General features: G+C 45.0%; 1 protein-coding gene across 2 annotated transcripts in view; it reads left to right on the forward strand.

Moving 5' to 3' along the window:
* LOC146865549 (baculoviral IAP repeat-containing protein 1-like) overlaps positions 1-20989 on the forward strand; it is an 851823-nt gene that overhangs the window by 822752 nt on the left and 8082 nt on the right. The window lies entirely within an intron of this gene.

Below are 20989 nucleotides of genomic sequence, written 5' to 3' on the forward strand. Positions count from 1 at the left end.
ATTTCGACTGTTGTTGCATTGGGTTGCGATTCGTTATTAGCCATTGGCACTTGCCGGGAGCTATTAGTGATTTCGGTGATTGCTAATTCGGTATTTAGCGATTCGGTATTTTTGCATGTTGGTTATTTGCGATTCGGTATTTTACCGGATTTCATTTAGCGATTCGTTATTTTCTCACATTTTGGGTTGATGCATTGGGATTCGGTTTTTGTTACTCGCTAACGGGTGATTTTAGCGATTCGGTATTTTACCGACTGGATTTTGGCTTGATGCATGTGCCAGCTAGTTCTTAGGCTCTAGAGCACCTCTGCTGACCTGGTTCTCTGGCTCTACGGCAGCTCTACTGACCTGGTTTTCTGCACTCACGATGCACGCACCCGACTTCGCGAAAATATATTTAAAAATAATAGAAGTTTATTATAAGTACAAATATATTATTTTGATGAATATCTTACATAATCTCTTGCCTTAATATGTATATTAAAGACACATACATATCATTTTGGAACATAATTTGTTTTTTGCGGGAGTCGCGCACCCAGCGCGCCCCAGCACGTATATGATGTCACGCGGGACCCGCAACCGCGCAAACATCTCGTACCGTAATGCGCATGTGTTGCAAATGCGCGGGAGCAGGAGTCGCAGACTGGTCGCATACCAATCGCGCATATCACGTGATATTAAATGTATATGATGTAACTGAAAAACACGCAGCCGTCGCACACCATACGCGGATCCTTCATGACTTTTCTAAAATGGCGGCTAGAATGCGCGCACCCACCGTGATGTGTACACTTTGAGTGCACGACTCAATGTGAATTTTAAAAAAAAAAGAAAATAATATAAATATATTAAAATAAGAAATGAAAACAAGAAAATGAATCAATATTTCAGTTTTAATTAAAAAAAAAATTTTGTTGCAATTTTCAGAAAAATATATAATGTTATTTAATGAATAAAATATTTATAAATAAACAGTTAACAAACTGTAGAAAATCAGTACAACAAAATAGATATAACTACTATCACACTTAAAAGTTAGCATTTAAAAAACTTTTGAAATTCAGTGAAAAAAACATAGGTTTCAGAGACGTTATAGTTAGAAATTAGCATTTAAAAAACCTTACAAATTCACAGAAAAAAAACATAGGTTTCAGGGGTGTTATAGTTAGCTGCCCATTTCACTCATACAAAACCATAGAAATTCCTCCGTTATAGTTAGTTCTACTAGCTATAACTCAAGCGCCCGCAATGCACTGCTGATGATGTCACATATTGCATCATTCATGACATGGTCAGTGACCTCACTGATGACATCACTGATGACATCTCAAATGACATCATGATGACATCATCCACTTGACAATCTGATATACCTCATCATACACTAGTATAACCTTTCATCACTCACTGTAAAATACAGAGTACCATATTTGAAACCATTGACACACCAATACCAGTTACTACATACCCACTCACTGATTCCTAAGTCTACACACACAACTACCCATTCAACAACAGAATCATCTATATATGCAGTTATTAATTAATAGAACACTATCAAATGCACTTATACACATATATAGACATTGACACATCAGCAGTCATCTTAGTCGGTTATGCAGTCATCCTACTCACTCATGAAAAAAATGTATCGCACTTAAATTTACTCCCTTACACAATTATCCAACAACACCTCATTTATTCAAACACATAGTAACTCATCGTTAATATGTTAAAAAAGCACAATTACAATTATACACTCATTCATATAGTTACTCTCACAATCACTGACTCTTACACATACTTATTTATATACACCAACTCCCACATACAATGCCTTTTATTTTTTTACTTTGTTGAAGATGTACAACTAAAATATATATTCGCTCACCAACACACAAATAAATACACTCAGTCACCCAAACAACTGTTTCCACATGCACTCTTAAGCCCATACACCTAGTCAATCAACCATTCACACATCTATGCATAAAGTTACACACACCCCATCCAACCACACACAAAGTCAGTGTCCCATACAAATACTCACCCAACTAATCAATAACTAATATACACACTCATGTAGTTAGTGACCAACTGATGCCGAATGTTATACAACAACAGAGACAGTGCTGCACACATTCACATAGTTTAGTTACTAATCCATGCATTAAGTGAGACACTTTTAATTACTCACTTAAAAAGACAGTCAGACAGCTACTAAATCCTCCATCCAGACAGTTATATACCCACTCAATCTTCAATACAGATTGGTATATATATAATACATTTTTAAATGTCCACATTCAGTGGATGATGTCATCAGTGATGTCATCAGTGATGTCATTTGAGATGTCATCAGTGATGTCATCAGTGATGTCACTGTCCATGTCATGAATGATGCAATATGTGACATCATCATCAGTGCATTGCGGGTGCGTGAGTTATAGTTAGCAGAACTAACTATAACGGAGGAATTTCTATGGTTTTGTATAAGTGAAATGGGCAGCTAACTATAACACCCCTGAAACCTATGGTTTTTTTCTGTGAAAAAAAATAAAATATATATATATATATATATATATATATATATATATATATATATATATATATATATATATTTTTTTTTTTTTGTCGAGGTTCTAGATCGTTAATTCACATGTACAACATAATGTACAATCACAGGTCTGTGGAAAACATATACTTAGTCATATGTCTAGAGAAAACAGATACCTACACACATGAATATGACAAAAACAATAAATAACATCACTGTACATAGAGGTAAAGTGCGAGAAAAAGTAGATGAACTGTGAAACAATTTAAAGGCTGGCGGTAGATGGAAACACTAATGTTGGGCCTTCTGCCTTTGTCGTAACCTTTCATAATAAACAGATTAGGCCGCTGGTACTGGGCATAACTTTTCCCAGTGAACCAATCAGGCCCACACCTTTATCATTGTTTAGTCACCTTAGTTAAATCAGGCCTACTTTATTAAACAAACTTTCCCACAAGGCAACCATCAGACTCGCAGTTATAAAATATATATATCAAGTTATTATTGGCAAAAAATGTTATTTCTTCAAAGAATGCCTAACAAAGATTCTCACAGGGCAAATCGTCTACCCCGAGTGTTTGTCAGAGACGTTACCAACAACAAAAACCTTGCCTGTTAAGGTAACCTGTGAGGTTCCATGGAGCATAATACCTCTTTTACAGGCTTTAACTTGGTGTAAGAACAAATTGTCCTTAAATGCCTATTGACTTTAACCCATGCTTTTCACAATATACTGTGTAAGGCTGATAGCCTTAATCATTGATTTGGCACCATAACCAGCTCAGCCCTGCTTTATTGAGCATAAGCTTTCCTACTTGGGAAAAAGTGCAATGCAAACCCTTTTTAGGTCTCGCCTGAGCCAGCGCATGCGCTGCCCTGCGAGACATTTAGTATACGGGTTTTCAAGTGCTACCAGACCTCGCTGGCCTAACGCTTGTGTTCATGCGAGCGTGCACGCGCTCAGCCGCCATCTGCCTCCCTTCCAGCGCGATCACTGCTGCGCATGCACCACTCGCATGCTTACCACAGAGCGCGTTCTCACGATCGCGATCACTTTTGCTTTGATCGCGATCACTTCCACGGCCGCGCGGCCGTTACTTTTATGGCCACCCTTCCAAAGCTTGTTTTGTCATGTTACCAAACGCTTCCCCCCCTTTCTTCCTCTATCGCACATCTATTTTCATTCTCTTTTCGCGCTGTATTTTTTTAAGGTCTTAAGTTAGTAATGCCTTTTGTTTTTACTAAAGTTGCATACACTATATGTTGATTAGGGTATCCGCTCCCTTCAGCCTTCCTAACAACCATTTTGCAACCAATTACCTGTGGTATATCTGCCTTCCATTGGTTGCAAACATAAGCGCTAATCAGTTAAACTTTGGCGTTTTAGTGACTTGTACAGTAATCATACCGGAAAACACATAGAAACAATACATCGTAAAAAAGCCACATATTCATCAACCCACTAATTAAAAATAAAACAAAATCATCAATTTAAATTATTATTAGTATTCGCTCATTGAACATTGTGCTAACCATATTGCAGACTTGTGGGCCCTCCATCGCAGAACACACCGAAAAACAATCCTTCCGGATTCTCTTCGTAGCCGGACATGGTGTTATAATATGGGACATACTCTCGGACCTAGTCGAGATTAGCCGCATCTTACATCAATGGCTGCACCTCCTCTCCAGTTGCTTGATGCATTTGAGGTCCTTCTAACTGAAGGGCTGACGCCGAAAATCAAATATCGCTAAGGAAAAACCTGAAAAAGTGAGTGCAGACTTCAGCCAGTTATTAGTGTGACGCCATAGTGACACGCCCTGAAAGCTCATCTCATAGATCATTTTTTACAGGAAAATACTTAAAAGTTTAATGCAGAGCAGGCTGGATTTTTCCTTGCTCCGGTAAGGTTTCACTTCTCCCACAAAGCCATAATTATCTGCTATTAAGTAGAGGAAGAAATAACTAATTCAATCTACACTGCTAGGCGATTACCTGTTGCTCTACAAATACAATCTAGAAGTTTTATTTTCTCTAAAATTTTTACTTTTGAACCTGCTGCGAAAACAAGTTCTATTCTCCTCAATCATTGAGGTGTGGCCAGCCCTTTCCGTTTGTGTGCCTGTTAGATGCCTGGCATGATGCGGCCAGGCATCCCACTATAGAACACTCAGTACCAATGTGTATCCAAGTTTGCCCTCCTAATATCCAGTCAAGTCAGTGATGCACCTCTGCTCTTTCCAGACTTCAGTCAATTCCATATTGTCCCGTAGCTGTTCCCATAGGTGCAGTTAACTCAATTCTTTTTTTCTGTCTCCTGGTGACAGGATCTTGGAGCTCTGAGCTTGGCCTTATTTAAGGTTTTCCTCCCTTCAAAACACCCAGGATCGTTTTTTAAATTATTTCACTCGACATTCTTTAAGACTATAGGCATTTTGCTATATTTTTCAAGAATATTTGAATTATTTTGCAAAATTGCATTGCTTTTTACTAATTTCTCAGATTGTCAGAAAAAGGACTCAAACAGACTCTCATTGACTCTGTAGCGTCTGTTTGCCAGATTCTCATGATCTCAGAAGATGCAGTCACTGCAGCTCCCTCTCCAGGCACACCGAAAGAGCTTGAAAAATGTGTCTATATGGACAAGAAGAAAGACAAAAAGGCAGGAAACATCGAATGGAGACCCATCAGCGGTGCGAGGAGACTATACCAGTGCCCCTATCCTACTTTCTGAGGATTCTCGCAGGGGGAGAACCAAAAAGGAGAAAGGCCCCAAAACTTCTTCCTTATAGTTCTCAGATCCCATTCTTTCGTTTGCTTCTGTTTGTTTTTCAGAAGTTTTCAGTCCACCTTCCCACCTGAGCCCAGTCTATTAACTAATAGTCCTGTCAATCTCAGCAAAACCATTAACGTTTGCAAAGCTAAATCTTAGAAAACTAGTAAAATACTCAATCCATCGCGAAATTCAAGGAGATCCTATTGACCTCTGATGGTGTTTATTTAGTATTTATCGTGGACTATGAGCTTACTCAGAACACAGATCCGGCTCTTAAAGACCTGGTCCCAGACCTTACAAATCCTTATAGATCCTAAATAAAACAAGCATTGGCATAGCCAATAGGTCTCGCTTTTGGGACCTTATAAGTATTTAGTTATGCAGCACAATATCCCTGGTGCAACAACATTAACTTTTGCATGGCTAAACACTTATAAGGTCCCAAAAGCGAGACCTATTGGCTATGCCAATGCTTGTTTAAATAATTGAAGCTGACTCTTGCAAACGTGGAAGGCTTGAACAACGAGCAGCACAAAATTAGACTGTAATTTCAAGGGTCTTCTGAAGTGTGACAAAGCCTCAAACCACTTTTCATGTCCATTTTAATGCCATGACCGGTGACATTTGGGTTCACCAGGTTTGGAGCCGAGAAAAAGCAAGCATTGGCAAAGCCAATAGGTCTCCCTGACATGAGGTATAGGCTTTGTCAATTTTTTACCCATGTGATAAGATGCAGTTTGCGCTGGCCATAGCAATTTTCTTTTTGAATTTCTGCACTTCTGTACAACATGGCTAAAACAATGACAAAGTCAATACCTAATGTAGGCGAGACCTATTGGCTTTGCCAATGCTTGCTTTTCTTTACTTTCATTCCTGTTGCTCAGCAGCCAAGCTACTGTACTGTGTGCCTAAAAACAGTAATAAAACCAATAGATATCATATAGGGGTGTTGCATAAACTACAACTCTGAGGTAGCTCTACAAGGTTTGCTTTCCCATCCACGGCGACAATAGAGAACTCAGTTCAATGCACCAGCACTGGCTGTGAAAGACAGGTTATTGTACCTCCACCGAACCTCACTCAATTCATTGTTGGAGTAGAGTTACGGATTTTGGGTTTCTAAGAATCTCTGCAACTGGATCAGGGCCACTGTGGTAACAGAAACAAACCTATTTTGTTATTCACAATAATACGCACACACTGCACTAAGAAGAATACACACTTTTGACTTTAAGGGGCATATTTACAAGGACTGGCGCATCCCTGCATATCAGCAGGGATGCGCCAGGTAAGATGCATCACACAAGTTTACCCTTGTGCCATCACAGAGGCGCCGCATTTATAATGCGGCGCATCGTGGCGCAAGGATAAATAGATGCGTGACGCATCTGATGGCGTAAGGGCGGCGCATTGCTGGAGTCGTGTCGCAAGCGCGATGCAACTTCAGCAATACTCAGGGGCTGCCCATACTTAACATGCTGCGTCACGCCTTACGCCCGCTTCAGGCATGCGCATGGTTTTGACGCAGCAGCGTCGGAAAAGTGACTTAGTGAAATCTGGTAGATTTCACTGCGTCACTTTTCCGAGGCTTTTTCCGACGGAACGCCCACCCTGCATACATTAAACCTGACGCAGGTTTAATGTAGCTCAGGGCTTTACAACGTGACGCATCTCCCTAGATGTGTCACGTTGTAAATAAAGCGCAACATGGTGCATGGTTTACGCCGCCGCTGAGTCACAGAAGTGACGCAACGGCAGAGTAAATGTGTCGCAAGAAGGGGCTTGTAAATCTTCCCCAAAGTATTTATTACAACAGGGTGAACCTGTTTCTCACCACATCTAAAACAATTACACAGGATATCATAAAAGCAAGAAGCCACTTTGTGTACCATGAACATTTCTTACATGTTTAGAATGTCATTTAAAACCTTACACCCTAAAACCTACTTCTATGCGCTAGACTAAGATAGCATGGAAAGTAGAGTAAATTTTGATCTAGAGTTTCTTAGGAAGAAGAGACCCATTGCATACCTTGACTTGTCGTTATTAACAGAGGGGGGAAGGCAGTGTTTCCTAAGAAGGGCAAATGCACTGCAGTAACAGCCTTCCTCCGGGACTCAGCTTTATCAACAGCAGGTAACATGTAGCATCTTCAACATGTGCTGGCAGTAAGCGAGACTGTCATTGGCAGAATCTTGTGCGATGTCTAGGCGAAGGACTTCTTCTGACAAGTAGTCAAGTGGCAGTCCTTATATACTAAACCTTATCAGAGATTGGAATTCCTGACATAAGTTTAGGAATGTCTGACATAGATTATGTGCATCAAGGTGTGTGTCCCAGACGTTTCCTTATGAACATATAAGGTCAAAGGATGTCAATTCAGACTACACTCATTTGGTTATATGTCTGTATTTGTTCTTTTTTTACCTTGAAATGGTGATAAGTAGACACTTGTCCCAGGCAGATGCCACATCAGGTGTTATGTCTATGTCATTAGACGAACAACTTGACACTGTCACGGTTCTTAGAAAGATACGGTCAGACGACATCTGTGCCAATGACAGACAAGTCAATGAATCTGCTTAAATTGAGGTTAATGGTGACTCCCATGACCTAAGATTGGAAAGATGTCGACTTCCATTACCTGAAATGGATTTGGAGCCTAGTTAAAAATGGAGTTGAACCATAGGACTTTATGTCAGGCGAGTCCTATTGGCTTTGCCTGACCTTTTGTGATGTTGCAGCATGCGCTGTTTGCACACCACACACCAAATATGGCCGAGACTTGTCATCACATTCTGACATGCATAAGCACAGGGCAGCCAACAGTCTAGATTATTTTGCAGCTCTCTGTCTCAATGGCATGTTTGCCCTAATTACACTGCCAAATACTTTCTCTGTTTTACTCCTCAGACCTCTCTTGTGTTATTTCACACTAGGATGCTTCATTACAGTTCATGGAACAGCCAAGATATGGATGGAGGCTGATTCCTTGCAAATCCCTTTTCTTTTCTTTTAGGAGGCTGTCACGTCATTGTTTCACTCCAGCTAATGTTGCATTCTCCAAACAGCTTTTTGCTAGTAAGTGACATCATCTCCAACAATTACAAGAATATGTTCAAGGAAGGAGCTTCCCTTAAAAGAGACCTCAGCCATCACCTGCCTGGGCCAACTGTCATATGTGAAACACCACTGACAGAGTTTCAACAGAGTTCCAACATAAGTAATATTCCTAAATACCTCCTCTGCTGGTTGCGAGGTAAATACTCTGGGGCTCATTTACAAGCCCATTGCACCTGTGATGTGGTGGAAATTCGAGTTTAGTATGCCTGAACTCAGAATGATAAAATACATCTTTTAGTGAGGTTGGTTTTAACATTCTGTGTTTGACAATACCACTTTTAGAAAGTAGGTATTTTCTTGTCTAACCATCCAAGCCTGCCTCTGCTAGGTTGTGTATTCCTTGTCTGGAGTTTGAGTGACAGGGGCTGGGGTATTCCAGCAGACAGGGTGAGTCAGCAGAGGACTGAATAGAGAGATCTACATGCAGATGGGTGGGAGGAGTTGCACCTGGGACCTGAATAGAGCTGTGTCTTCCCTCCACAATGCTGGAGAAGGACTCTTGTCAACAAAGTGCTCCAGGACTGACCAGAACTGGTTTGGACAATGCAAAGGCCTCTCTGCCTTCAGAGAACAAAGACAAACTGAGTATAAATATTGGGACCCAAACCCAAGAACTTTAGATCACTTTGGGAAACAAGAAGAAACCTTTGCTGAGGAGAGGAACCAGAGAGACTGAGGAGAGACTATCCCTAAGCTTGAGGGATTGGCCTGCAGTGGTTGCCTGACTGCCAAAGAGAGGAGAAGGAACTTTGTGTGTACTTTATTCAACTTGTGAAGGATCTCCAAGGGCTTGAGAAAAGAGCTTGCCTCCTGCTGAAGTCTCAGGGACAACCGACTTCACCAACCAGCTCCCCAAGAGTCTTTTGGAAGTGCCTGCTGTTTTGTGAGGCTTTCTGAGGGACTGCGTGTCGCAAGGAGCTGGAAGCGTGACTCACGAGCAAGAAGCTTGTTGCCGAACTGCCGCTGTCACTTCACAACAAGAAAGCGCCGGAGAAGAGGATCGACGTTGCATCAGACACCGCCTCATCACCGGGAAGCGTGTCGCAAAGCCTGTCACGGCCCAGAAGAACAGTTGAGTCATCGCAGGGTCCCTGAAGCGCCTCGCATCGCCAGAGAAGAGGATCTATGGCGCATCAGACGCCACCGCATCACCGGGAAGCGTGTCGCAGGGCCTGTCGCGGCTCGCATCGTTGTCAAAGCATCTCGCCTCGCTGGAGAAGAGTATCGACGTCGCATCAGACGCTGCCGAATCACTGGGAAACGTGTCGCAGGGCTTGTCGCGGCTCGCATCGTTGCCGAAGCGTCTCGAATCTCCGGAGAAGAGGATCGACGTCGCATCAGACGCCGCCGCATCGCCGAGAAGCGTGTCGCAGGGTCTGTCGCAGTCCGCATTGTGTCGCATCAAGAAAAAGACACCATCTTTGTTTCATTTCACTGGATCTTCATCGCATCACGGAATGGCGTGCTGCATCGCCACGGAAGTGCAGTAAGAAGTTGACGCATCACCTCCCCTCACAGAGAAGAACCGACGCATCCCCTACGCAGCAGTAGCGACCCGACGCATCACCGTTTTTGCGTATAAGGAACCGACGCATCAGCTTCCCTGCAACACTTTCGTTGTATAGCGTTACGCATCTTAAGGTACATTGAACTCAACGTGCCGCATTTTAACATCTAAAGAGAACTAAGCTATTTCTACCATTTTAAGTACAGTATTGTGGATTTTTGTCGTTTATGGTCTTGTGTTAAATCTATATAAAGAAATACTTATTTTTATAATACAATTTGTGTGGTGTCCATCTGTAGTGTTGTCACTGGGTTACTGTATGTGTTCACAAATGCTTTACACACTGCCTCTGAGATAAACCCGTCTGCTCGTGCCAAGCTACCAAGGGGGTGAGCAGGGGTTATTTTAGGAGTGTACCCCCTTACCCTGACTAGACGCAAGGGACCCTATTTGGACAAAGGTACCTACCTCTGCCAACTAGAGACCCTCAAATCTAACATTGACACACCGGCAGCGCAGTGGGCTTCCCCTTCTTTACAAGGGCATGTAAGTCACCCTGCGTGACTTTTCATGGCCTTAGAAATATGTTTCCCTCTCATGAATAACTCTGCGGGAAAGGGGTGCTCCTTGTGTGTCACTGTGTGTGATCCCATGCAACATCCATGGAAATGTACACATTCTCAGATTTACAACATTTTGTAAACCTGGGAATGCATCAGAATCCTACGCCTCCCCAGGGGAGGCGTAAGGAGGTGCAGCGAGGAGAAATACTTTTATTGCTCCTCCTTTTTTCCTCTTTCTATGTTTTTATGCGTGCGTCCTCCAAAATGAAACTTTACATTCCCAGCACCTTACGTAATCTTAACAAATTAACCAGTACTCCAACATCACTAAGCAGAAAAGTACATTTGAGGAAAGTGAGAAAAAGGTTGGACGCATAAATCATATCACACAACAACTTCACAAATATTGCCTAAGGATCATGGGCCTCATTTATGAGGGCCCTTGCACCTTCGGAACGTCACTTTTTGGCACAGGAGCCTGCTCCATATTTATGAGGCAGCTCTAAGCCACTATTTTTACTTAATGCTGCCTCGTAAATATTGTCCCCTTTAACTCAATTTTCTTCGTGAAAGGGGCGTTCTATGGGTTTTGCTGGGGGCATTCCCAGCAACATCCATGGCCTTTTGACACTGCCTCAGATTTACGAGAAATTGTAAATCTGAGGCAGCACCAAAAACATACGCCTCCTCAAGGGAGGCGTAAGAGAGGCACAACGAGGAGAAATATCTTTATTTCTCCTTGTTTTTCCTTTTTCTATGTGTGCTGCATTCTGTGATTATTTCCTGCACAAACACAATCATCCCCTCATCGCAGGCACCCTTGCACCATGGTGCAAAGGTGCCTGCGTTGATGCACGGCAGCCTATTGTGCACCGGCACAGGGGAAAGGGACAGGAATGCACCGTATCTCATAGATTCAGCGCATTCCTGCCCTTTTCTTTTGCCGTAGGGGAGTGCAGCAGGAAGGACTGCTGCCCCACCCTACAGCAAAAACACACACATGAGGCACTTAAAAGTAGTGAAGCAAAAAGTCTTACCACCCCATCCCAATATTTGCCCCGCCAGCCAATACCTCAAAGAGTTAAGAAAGCTGAAGATATTTCCTCTTGTTACGCCTCTCTGGCAGGTGCACCATTTTGGCACAAACCCAGGTTTACTTCCTTTAGTAAATCTGAGTTAGCATCAAAATGCATGTGTGGAGGGATGGAAATAGCCATGCTCCACTCATGTAATGCCTAGCCAACAATGTGTAACACAGTGCAGCGCAAGTTGTGTTACTTCTTTTCATTTCTTCTTTACAAAGTCACGCAAGGCAACTCAAATCAGTCCTTGCATGGCTTTGCCAAACAAAGTGGTGCAACCATGACATAAATGTTATTAAATTTGTCCCTAAGTCTCAAGAGAATCCACTTCGGGAAAATATCAACACGTTGTTATACAGCCCCCTGGGGCTTGCTCAAATATTTAAAAAGTTTCTTTGACCCTCCTCCCTCTACTTGTATCTAGATAAAAGAAAGATTTTTTCTTGAGAGCCATAGCCTTGATGATCAATTTCTTTGCCTCACTCAAAACAGTTTCCACAGTTACAGACCCTAACCTTCTGGAGACTTGAGCCCTAGCTGGGAATCCAGAGCACTGCTTAGTTAATTGAATCCTGGCACTACTAAAATTCACTCAAGAATGCAGAAACTTGCTAACCAGCTTGTCTATATCTTCACCTTCCTGAGGGATGGGGAATGCCAAAATCATCCGATTAGTAGAGCGATACTGATTTAGAGTTCATTCCGCCATTGCCTTTAATTGTGGAAGAGAGTGGACTGCTCACTCCTGGAACACCATAAACTCCTTGAGCTCAATTTAAAGTGTAGCCCTTCCCACCCCCACCCCATCTCAATGCCCCCCACTTTCTTGAAGGAATCACATTAACTTATTTCCACTTTCTGCAGTCTCTCCGAAAATGTACAGGTGTGGTCTGAAGCTCCTTTTTGGGACAAAAGAAGGAATTTTACATGGGAGAGGCACTCTGCATGCCTATCCTTACTGTTTCAGAATGTTTCAAATTCTTGAATGCATATTTGACAACATGGTCTACAGAGATCCTGTGTCCAAGCAATGTCCCTTGAGCAGCAAGGCAGCTATAGCGTATATTCCCAATGCTGGGCAGTTGCACAGATACCATCTACCAGTAAGTGCCCAGGGCATCCTTACAAATGGAAATGGTCAGCCAATCAGGTCGAGTCAGTCTTTTTAATGAAAACAGTAACTTGGGATTATACCCTTTTAATCAGAAGTTTGGGGGATTGTGAAGTATCTTGATGGTAAAGATTTCCGAAACAAACAGGCACAGAAGCTTTTCAAGGTCTGCATGATCACAAACCATTTTTTTTAATATAGCCACTTTTCCTCTCATAACGTTTACCTAGCATGACGTTTAAGGTAGAAAAACACAAATAGTGGTGCACCAACAACAAGTAACCATGCAAAAAAGACCAAATCAGAATGTAGAATGTTCCAGGTCTTCTTTATTTTGCTTGTACTATAATCATAAAAGTCCAAGTTGCTTGTCGTTGGTGCACCACTATTTGTGTTTTTCTACAGTGTGGCCATATGGCGCACCCTTGATCAGCGGGCATTCATAGTGAGTGCACACCATCTTCTTGAAATCACTTATCTTGGGACAAAGGGGAGGTCCTATTCATCTGGGCTTGCTGCTCAGTTTGTACTTTTGTGACATGATGTTTAAAGTGAAACTTGTGCATACTGAGAAAATCAGCACGGGTCTGTATGGGGTGAATCCAAATTTCTCTCTAGATAAAGAGGGTGTTAATAGTTAAGACATTTTTAGGTTAGGCAGAAGATTATGAACAAAAGGTCCTTTTTTTTTACAAATAACTTGATAATCTTGGCTTTCTCATTAAGTAGAGACAGAATCACTTCTATTCCTTAGATGTCGGCATTTTTAGGAAAATGAAGATAGAACCATGTTTCTGTATAACGTACAATGATCCCTAGAGGAGCCCAAGAATACCTTCACATAGGCTTAGATTTTCTGGATCTCCCAATTCAGGACTGCCTGACCTTTGGACTTGAGAAACTCCACCTGACCTTGTCCTAATTGGTGACCAAGGTTAACCACCAAGCTCTAGCCTGTGTGACACTTGGCTGCCTTCACAGTGTGCTTAGCATGCTTTAGTGCCTGCAACTCTCAAGGTGACTGATGTGACCTGTTCATGTGTCACCAAACACACTTGTGTCATCTATGTAGGTAACATAGAATGCATCCAGGCTATGCAATACATGGCTTACTCCTGCAAAATGGCCTTGTGTTTTTCAGTTCAAAGGCCATAGCTGTAATTTGAATGGCCTTGTGGGGTGTAGCATGCAGTCTTCGCATTGGAACCAGGGCTCAAATTAATCTGCCAGTACCCACTTGTAAGGTTGATGATCCTCAGAAATTGAGCACCCCAAACTCATCAGCTCTTGGAAGGTGGTCTGCACGACCAGGGGTCCTTTCCCCCTTCTTAGGCACAACTACCAATCGAATAGCTTGAGGGCTGTGTGAAGGATCTATAACCCCTTGGTCCAGCATAGTGGTGTCCTTCACCTTGATGTGTCACAGGACTTTCTCTGACATCCAGGTGGCCTTTGATTTGATATAGATGCACTAGCTTTATTTTTTTATATATATATATCTTTTTATTAATTTTTGAAATGCAAACATAAAAAAATTATCGGCAATTACATTTTGTGACTTTCAGACATGATAGAATATGGTCAATACATTAGATTTACAGCACAAGCATGGGAGTCGGCACTAGCGTGTGTTATACACTCATGTGTGACGCTGGGTCATCATTTGGAGGGACAATCGGCGCGACACAGATATCCCCCGATATGAATTCCACCTAGCCCACACTCGTGACCATTTCTGAGGACAACCCCTTGCCACATAGACAGTTTTCTCCCGGAACACGCACCAGTCCATGTTACGCTTCCACCTTGTGATAGTGGGGGCTGCCGACCCTCCCCATAATTGAACAATGTCCCTTTTGGCCACCGTGGTCCCCAGTGTGACCCATAGTTTCTCTGCCCCTACCAAATCTGTTGGTTCCCACACTTTTAGCAAGCATCTCTTGACCTCGGGGCTAACAGTTTTGTGCAGGACCTCACTCATGACCCTATTAATTCCTCTCCAAAATCCCTGAATGTGTTCACATTCCCATAGAATATGCATAAATGTGGCTACCTGCCCACAGTGACGCCTACAGTTTATATTGTCTCCACGCCCCATGTGGGCCAGCTGCGGCCCCGTAATGTAGATTCTATGGAGAACTTTCAGTTGTACCAGGCGGAGGCGGGCAGAGATTGCTACCTCCCTGGGAGAGGCCACTGCTTCTCTCTATTCTTTGTCAACTACAAGGAGGCCGTCGGCATCCCACGATTCACGCAATTTAGTTAGGGGGTCTGGTGCGTTATTGACAAGTTTCTTGTAGGTCAAGGAGATGGCTTTCTGAGGGAGGAGCCCATCCAGCAGTCTATCTTCCAGTGGGGAAGAGTCAGGGAGGGGGGAACCTCCACTGACAGCTGTTGTCAAGGCATGTCGGATTTGAGGATAGCGGAAGAACTCTGTGTCCGCGAGTTCGTATTGTTGTTTTAGTTCATCAAAACTGAGCATCTGCCCCTTCACCCAGAGGTTGCCCACCCTGGAGATGCCAATGAGGTCCCACTTGTTGAAACCCTTTGAGGAATGAAGCCCACTCACCTGAGCCGTGTCCCACAGGGGGGTCGCGAGCGTCAACCTACGTTCCCATCCCAGGCTTTTGTTAACTGCATGCCACACCTGGACCGAGTGGGACATGGGCCCAGTCAGGCATAGGGTCTTAGGATTAGCATAGAGGGCTCGATTGTATGAGCCGCCTGGTAATTGCCACCTATCCATGGCATATCCCGGATCCCCCAGTGTCCGATATGCACCTTCATTGATGGCAGTGAGATGGGCTGCCCAGTAATATTTTTTAATGTCGGGAAGACTGATACCACCATCATACCAGTTGAGGGTCAGCTTATGGAGCATGATTCTTGGTCTCCCGTTACACAGTAGCTGTCTCTGTAGATCCTCGATCTCTTTAAAATAGCGTGCTGGAACCGGAGCGGGGTAGTTCTGAGGGCATAGAGGAAGCGGGGGAGGGACATCATTTTAAAGAGAGCAGCGCACCCGAGCAGCGAGAGTGGAAGCGCCCCCCAGGCCGCAACATCACGTCGCAGGCGGTGCAGGGGCAGGAGCAGATTTTTTTCATATCGGAGCCGGGCGTCAGCTGTGACAAAAATCCCTAAATATTTGAAGCCCTCAGACACCACTTGTATTGGACAATCTCTGGGAAGAGACGGAGTTCCGCCAGATAGGATATAGAGGAGAGATTTTCCCCAGTTAATGGAGTAGCCCGAGAATCTCCCGAAGGATGTAAAGATATCTAAGACTCATCTGAGTGATCTTGCAGGGGAAGCAAGGTAGAGCAGAAAATCATCTGTGTAAAGGGAGATCCGGTCTTCCCATTCCGCCGACCAGCGCAGACCTCTAATAGACAAGTCTCGCTGGATCCATGCGGCCAGAGGTTCCATGGAAAGGGCAAAGAGCAGGGGCGATAGTGGGCATGCCTGTCTAGTGCCCCGACCAAGAATGAAGGACCCCGATCGTTTGTTATTGACCACCACCTGCGTGAGGGGAGCAGAGTAAAAGAGCCTGACCCATGAGATGAAGTGAGGGCCAAATCCGAATTTAGCGAGTACTGCAAACAGGTAGGGCCATTCAATGGTGTCAAAGGCCATAGAGGAGTCCAAAGATAGGATGACTGCATCCTCCTGTATCGCTCCGGCCCTCTCTATCACCCCATGAACCCGCCTCAGATTTAGAGCAGGTTTGCGATGGGGCATAAAGCCCGATTGGTCTGGATGAATAAGGGAACCAAGCACTCGTGCTAGGCTGGTGGCCAGAAGTTTAGCTAGTATTTTAGGTTCAGTGTTAATCAAGGATATGGGTCGATAAGATGTGCACCTGTCCCTCAGTTTTCCCTCTTTGGGGATGACTACGATTGATGCCAGCCGTTGGTCTGGTGGCAGCTCTCCCGCCTCTCTGCTATCCTCGAACATGACGCGCAGATGCGGGGCCAACTTGTCCGGGCACGTTTTGTAAAGCTCCATTGGTAAACCATTGGGCCCCATCTCTTTACCCGGCTTGAGAGCTATGATTGCTTGCGCAATTTTGTCATTGGTCACATCACTGTCCAAGTAGCTCTGATCATCTTCCGAGAGGGACAGGAGGCCAATATCTTTGAGGAGGTCAGTCGAATCTGCCTCCTCGAAAGATGACTGTGATTTATATGCCGCAGTATAATGTGCAGCAAATTCACCGGCTATGATATTTGGTTCTGTAACCCTCACTCCCGAGTTGGTCGTAAGTTCAGGAACAAGGCGGTTAGCCCACTCCTTCTTATCCAGCCAGGCAATAAGTTTCCCAGCTTTGTCCGCCCATTCGTACACTCTACCATCTCTCTCCTTTCCCCAGGACTTAGCACTTTCTGTGGCAAGGGCCTTATATTCATCTGTTTTTAATCGCAAAAGGTGTTCAGCATCCGTGGCATCCTCCCTCCCCACTTCCGCCTCCAGGCGCGCTATATCTTTTTCAACCTCCTCAAGCTCCTTAGAGTTTTCCTTTCGGACCCCAGCCACCAGAGAAAGGGCAGCACCTCGAATGACGGATTTGAACGCCTCCCAAAGCGTCTGTGGGGAGTCCACCGAACCCAAGTTCTCACAAAAGTAATAATCAATCGCTTTTTGCAGGTTCCTGCGAACCAACAGGTTACAGAGGAACCATGGGTTGACCGGTGCAACCACATCAATGCGGTGGTCTCCAAGTACTAGTCTGGTCCACACCGGTGAATGGTCAAATATGCCCCTTGCCAGATGACGGACCTCCCGAAGGTGGAGTAACTGTGAGGCCGGTAAGAGTAAATAGTCAATGCGAAAGGAACTATGGTGGGCGCCCGAGAAAAAGGTATATTGCAGGTCCCCAGGGTGGAATGATCTCCAGGCATCAAATAGGCCAAATGCCTCAACGAAATCAGGAAGCCAACTATTTGAGGGTCCCATAGCACGCGGGGGATGACGATCTAACTTCCCGGACAACACAGTAGTGAAGTCACCTCCCATCAAGAGAAGGCCCTCTGGCAAAGAAAGGAGCAAAGTGCCCAGATCTGTAAACGTTTGCGCTTGCAGTCCTGGAGGTACATATACCGATGCCAGGGTCACTGTTCTCCACTCCCACTGTCCTGTGAGTGCAATATATCTCCACGCGTATCCGCCTGCACAGATTGGGGTGAGAAGGGAAAGGAGACTTTTGCCATGATGCCTACTCCTCGAGACCCACTTGTAAAGCCTGCATGGGCTAAGAGTTTGTATCCCCATTTATTTAGGGCTTTTCACATATTCCCCACCAGGTGTGTATCCTGAAGAAGAACCACCCTCAGAGAGTGCCGTTTAATATATTGCAGAACCACAGTGCGTTTTACCTTATCCCCTAACCCATTGACGTTCCAACTAAGCAAAGTGAAACCTTTGTCCCAGTGTGCCTCCATGGTGAAGCGCTAAAGCGGAGTCGAACCCCACATTCACAAATGAAGATGAGCCCATATTCAAAGCCATGCACATTGTTAAAGCCGATAGAACAATAAAGAACAACTCCATCCCCCCAACCCCCATCCCAACGCCCCCCTCCCTGCATCTCAGGCAAGAACCAGCCCATCAACAAACTACGCAGAGTGCCTGTCGCCCCAAAACTACCAACACAAATTAAATGCTGGGATTAGGGACCCCACCTATCCGACCCCCCCCCACCCACCACAAAATACAAAGAATACAGCACATCAGTCCTGACGGAGGGGACTACCCCCGGGCAACAGGAAAGGATATACGGTTAGCGGCTTTGGTATGTTCAAGTCTGCAGTGAGATATCTCACGCCGGGCCTTAGGCCAGCACTTCCAGAGCTCGTACAGTCCCCAACATAGAGATAGGCTACTCTCGAGCCAACAAAACCCCCATGTTGTTGGTCACCAGGTTCAGCATGGGGAATGTTCCCTGTCGCCTCTCCAGCACTCCAGTCAATCCGCCGCCACCTCTGGACGATCAAAAAAACAGGTCTTCCCATTAGCCTCTATCCTAAGCCTGGCGGGAAAATGCATAGAGTATTTCAGCCCTTTGTCTCTCAAAGTTTTTGTAACAGCCAAAAAAGATCTATGTTGTCTCTGGGCGGCCTGAGTGAAATCCGGAAAGAACGTAACAGCTGAGTTCTCAAACTTAAGGGGCGGTGAGTTCCTAGCATGCTGCAATATCACATCCCGGTCTCTGAAATTCAAAAGTCTTGCTAAGATAGGCCGGGGAGGAGACCCCGGTTTTGGGCGACCTCCCGGAACCCAATGTGCACGTTCCACCACAAAGAACTTTGAGAGGCCCTTTGGCTGAAGATGGTTGAGCACTAGAAATCTTCAACGAATAGGTCTGGCGTCTGCCCCTCCGATTTTTTCAGAACACCTACTATGCGGACCTTGTTTCTTCGTGCGTGCCCCTCGTATTCATCCAGCTTACTTTCCGCAAACTTCTTGAAGGTGTGTAAAGCCTGGACTTCAGACTGTAGCTGCGAGACGTCATCCACCATACTCTGAGTAGTTATCTCCAACTGTTTGACTTTTTCATGGGTTTTGGCGAGATCTGCTCTAATCAGTGTCATCTCCACCGTGATGGCGTCAGTACGCTGTTCCATAGAGGAACGCACCCCTGCCATGGTGTCCATTACATCCTTAAGGGATAGTTCAGGGAGCGTACTCTCCGTCCCTCCAGTGGACACCAGCATGGCCGGCTGTTCGGGGGTTACGCTCTTGGGGAAAAGCATACTGGTCTAACTTGCTCTGCTGCGTCGCCTTCGTGCCCCTGCTAGTTGCCATTGTGATTTTTGTCAAGGGGCTGAATAGTTATATATACACTTGGCCACAGGGTTCCCAGCCACGACAGGCACAGGAAGGTTGTTGACCAGTTTGGGGAGGTCTGAGTCTTTAAAGTATGCACCTTGGCAGTACCTCTTGGGTGTTTCCAGGGATTTATATGCCAAAGGGAGAGATTTTCCTTGCTGGTCACTAAGCCCAAAACTCCCCTACGCCGGTCACACCGGGCAGCCAGCAATGCATCCACTCTTTTTCCAGCCCCCACTGACAGCATGCAGCTGGCTTGGGTCGGGATAGGCAGGCTCCTCGGGTGAATAATCCACTGCCACACAGTTGTTGCCTCCGCTGCTCCGCTCAGGGTGTGCCGCCCCCACCAGCTATCCGGGGGTGCTCCAGGCTAGCGCGACTCGCGCACAAGGCCGCAAGCCGCGACCTCGAGTCAGCGCTCGCCTGCCTCACAGCACACACACGGCGGCACCAGCAATTACTCCAGGCCGCAGCCCTCCGCTGTGCATAGGCCGGTACTTGTCACGGGTCGTATTCTGTCCTTTCGCCACCGCCGATGACGGTGAGCAGTCCGAGGATGGTGCGGCACCCGGGGCAGTCAATCCCCACTTCAGGAAACGGATATGTAGGGCGGATGGAGGGGTTTAGAGGCTAGGCAGTGCGGAGCTCTCCTAAAACGCGGCCATCACGTAGACACGCGTAACCACGCCCCATGCACTAGCTTTATTAATACTGTTGTTGCACCATGCAGTTCACTGCCAGGATACCCTCTGGGGTGAAAGTGCACTCTACAAATCTGCAAAACATTAGACCAAGTGTCTAAGAAAAGACCTCAGAGAAGCCATCTGGCAGTGACTCTCACTTCTCTTTCTGCTTGGAAATAAGATCCGGGTGTTGGGATACCTCCTTAAAGCCGTCTCGCTCCCTCCACTGCCACATGTCTGATAGAGGTTTTTTCTCCTCCTCCTCTTACTCTGAGGCAATTAGCACTGCTATCATCACAATCAGCTGATTCATATGAAATAAGCCATGCGGCTCTCTAGTGGCACCAATGTGAATTAAAAAATTGACGTTTCATAGCTTTTTAAAGATAATGTAAGGATAATCCACTGATTGTCAAAAATACAAACCTTTATCAATTCCATAATCTGCACCTCAGGACCGGCCTTGTGATTGTAGCAATCTGTCCTTGAATTTGGATGGAAGCAAACATATAGAGACCTAATAATTTCTGATTGAACATTTTTCTTTTTGGTTTATACATTAGCTGGGCCATTGTTTTCTTGGGAGTTTATTTAGCATATAATCAACCAGGTCATCCAGGGAGACTTCTGAGCGCTCTCCTAACCCTCCTTGAAAGCGGTAAGCAGCCCAAGACGGTATGGCCAATATTTAGGGGCTAAAGCCTGCAGCCGATAAATAAAAAGGAGGCAGGAGAGGAGGTTGTCCCACTTATTCCTCA

The sequence above is a fragment of the Triturus cristatus genome, chromosome 2_1 (assembly GCF_964204655.1).
Source record: "Triturus cristatus chromosome 2_1, aTriCri1.1, whole genome shotgun sequence".
In the NCBI taxonomy this organism is placed as follows: Eukaryota; Metazoa; Chordata; class Amphibia; order Caudata; family Salamandridae; genus Triturus; species Triturus cristatus.